Source organism: Macaca fascicularis, chromosome 6, assembly GCF_037993035.2.
Source record: "Macaca fascicularis isolate 582-1 chromosome 6, T2T-MFA8v1.1".
Classification (NCBI taxonomy): domain Eukaryota; kingdom Metazoa; phylum Chordata; class Mammalia; order Primates; family Cercopithecidae; genus Macaca; species Macaca fascicularis.
Window position 1 is genome coordinate 62,411,670 of NC_088380.1, and position 2,687 is coordinate 62,414,356.

The following is a 2,687-nucleotide window of genomic DNA, read 5'->3' on the forward strand; positions in this document are numbered from 1 at the left end:
TGTGGTATGAGTTCTCCTATCCCTCCCTATTTTCTCTCACAGGTATTCCCTCTAAGAAAATTTTTGTATGTTTAATTGGTTTAATCTGCTTATTGCCATCTGTTTCTTAGACGACCCATGCTGACCCTAATCCTATACCAAACATCCTTGTACATATCCCCTAAGGAGGATGTATAAAGGTTTCTTGGAGTTGTACACCTAGGAGGGAAATTGCTGGGTCATAGGGTGGGGCCAGGTTGCCCCTGGAGTGGCTGCTCACACCTGGATTCTCACCAGCAGTGCATGGGTTCCTGCATCTTTGCATCTGTGCCTATTCATGGCATTATGCTGCTAACCTATGCCCGCCTAAGAGCCGTAGAGTGGTATCTCTTTGTTGTTTCAAATTCCTTTTCTTTGAATACTAAAATTATTAATCACTTCTTATACATATTAGTCTTTAGGGATTCTTTTTCTGTCAAAGGAATTGCCTACTATGCACTTTAGTCATTTTTGTGTTTGCATTCCTTTCTTTTTCGTTTCAGTTTTAGGAATTCTTTGTATATTCTAGATACAAGAGCCACAGTAGCTACCACATGGCCAAACTGAGAAAACAGGATGTGGGGGAATATCTTCAATTCTTCTTTTTCAACTTTGTATGATCTCTGGTTGTTTTTAGACGTTGCAGTCATCTCCTAATTTGCCATCTAATAACTTTGTTCATGATGGCTTTGAACAGCCATTTTTAATTTTAGCGTGATCAAGAGCATCATTGCGGAGTTGGGGGAGGGGGTTGTCTGTGCATCACATTGTAGTCCAGAGCTTGAACCACAGCCAGGCACACAGACTTCATTCCTGGCCTACCCTGTCCTAGATGTTACCTAGTTAAGTCACTTCTCTGTTTTTTTTCACTTTGACTTTCCCCATCCCTAACTATTAGAATGACCTGACAAATGTTACTAAAACAAACACTATAAATAATATTGAGTCTTTTAATGATGACTATCCCAAGTATTACTTCTTGATATAGGTGATTTTCATGGTGTAGGACAAAGTGACCTTAAATCCTTGTAAAGATGCCCTGACAGCTCCAGCCTACTTATCATTTTCAAATTCAACCAGAGCAATACCATGCTTCGCAGGTACCAAACGTACTTTCTTGAAACCAGGGAACTGATTAAATAGCACAGATAACATCATCTCATGAGTCTCTGCTGGTAAATTAACTTAAAAATAAAACAGAATTCAGAGGGTAGTAAGAACCTGAGGACTTGGTGTTGAATTTCCTTGGGTATCAGCTTAATTCAGTGTTTCCTGACCAGGCTTTCTGTTTGCAGTTGTTGCTGTCTGTTCCACAGTTTGGGCTTTTTTCTTTTCTTTTGTCAGCAAAAGTGCCACACATTTTAGAAATAATATCAGAATCTGTTTTTGCATACTGGATTTGCATTGGTTTGTCACACAATGGAAATCCTTGTAACTGTCTCAAGGCATTTGTGGATGAGCCCAGTGTCTCCCACTCATCTTCATGGTCTTTAGAGCCACAATATTTACCACATGGCCAAACTGAGAAAACAGGGCACATGGGAATGTCTTCAATCCTTCTTCTTTAATTTTGTCATTCATATTGTTGATATACATTAAGCGATTTGGTCTGATATCCATGTTTTGAATTCAATTGTTCAAATAGCCTGAGGCCTGCACCATTTCCAGTAAGCACCCAGCAAGTTCCCTGTCTTTCAACTTTTCATCTCAAAGACAAGGACAATACGAGAGAATCCTACTCATCTAAAGCAACTGGGAAGACAGGTAGTTGGCTGATAAAAATAATCATTAAATACCATACATATGTTAAACATTTTCTTTCAACTTAAAACATACAAAAATATTCACTTATTTATACATCCTTATGTAGGGCATAGATCTTTTCTTTGCGAATGATCCGCTCACTGTACTTCACACTTTGCCTCTTACTTAATTTAGATTAATAGTACATTGGTGACAATTTTCAGTTTGTGATTCTTTATTTTTTAATTTTTAATTTTTTTAGAGATGAAGTTGCTCAGGCTGGTTTTAAACTCCCAGGCTCAAGCGATCCTCCTGCTTCTGCCTCCCGAGTAGCTGGAACTACTACAATAGGCATTCACCACCATGTCTGTCCTGTTTGGTATTCATTAAAGTGTAACAAAGCTGCGTAGGATGGTGCATGCCTGTAGTTCCAGTTACTCAGGAGGCTGAGGTGGGAGGATTGCTTGAACCCAGGAGGTTGAGGCTGCAGTAAGCTATGATCATGTCACTGCACTCCAGCCTGGGTGACAGAGTGAGACCCTGTCTCTAAAAATAATGATAAAGTGTAACAAGACCGTACATCTTCTAGATTTTTATAATTTTTTCTGCCTTTTTACAGTTGCTCTTATTCAGATTTCATTGAACAGAAAGTTGTTTTAAATTATATCTTTCCAAAGCATTGCACTTAATTTTCTCAGGAACAACTCTTCACACGTATGTTTAATAAGTTTATGTACTCTTTAATTAAATTGTACAACTCTAAGAAGCACAATAGGCTCAAAGCGTTTGGGAACAAATACAATTCTCATAAGCATATGACTCAACATACTCAACTTGTGTTATGTTGAGCAGAAGCACCCAGGCAAACCAGAGCGCTTGGCTGCAAGTGGTCCACATGCCGTTGGAGTTGGTCGCTAGGGTTGTGG

General features: G+C 39.0%; 1 pseudogene; it reads right to left on the reverse strand.

The window, feature by feature from the left end:
• Positions 1–990: 990 nt before the first annotated feature.
• LOC107129959 (U2 small nuclear ribonucleoprotein B'' pseudogene) lies at positions 991–1,638 on the reverse strand (annotated as a pseudogene).
• Between the last annotated feature and the right edge of the window lie 1,049 nt (positions 1,639–2,687).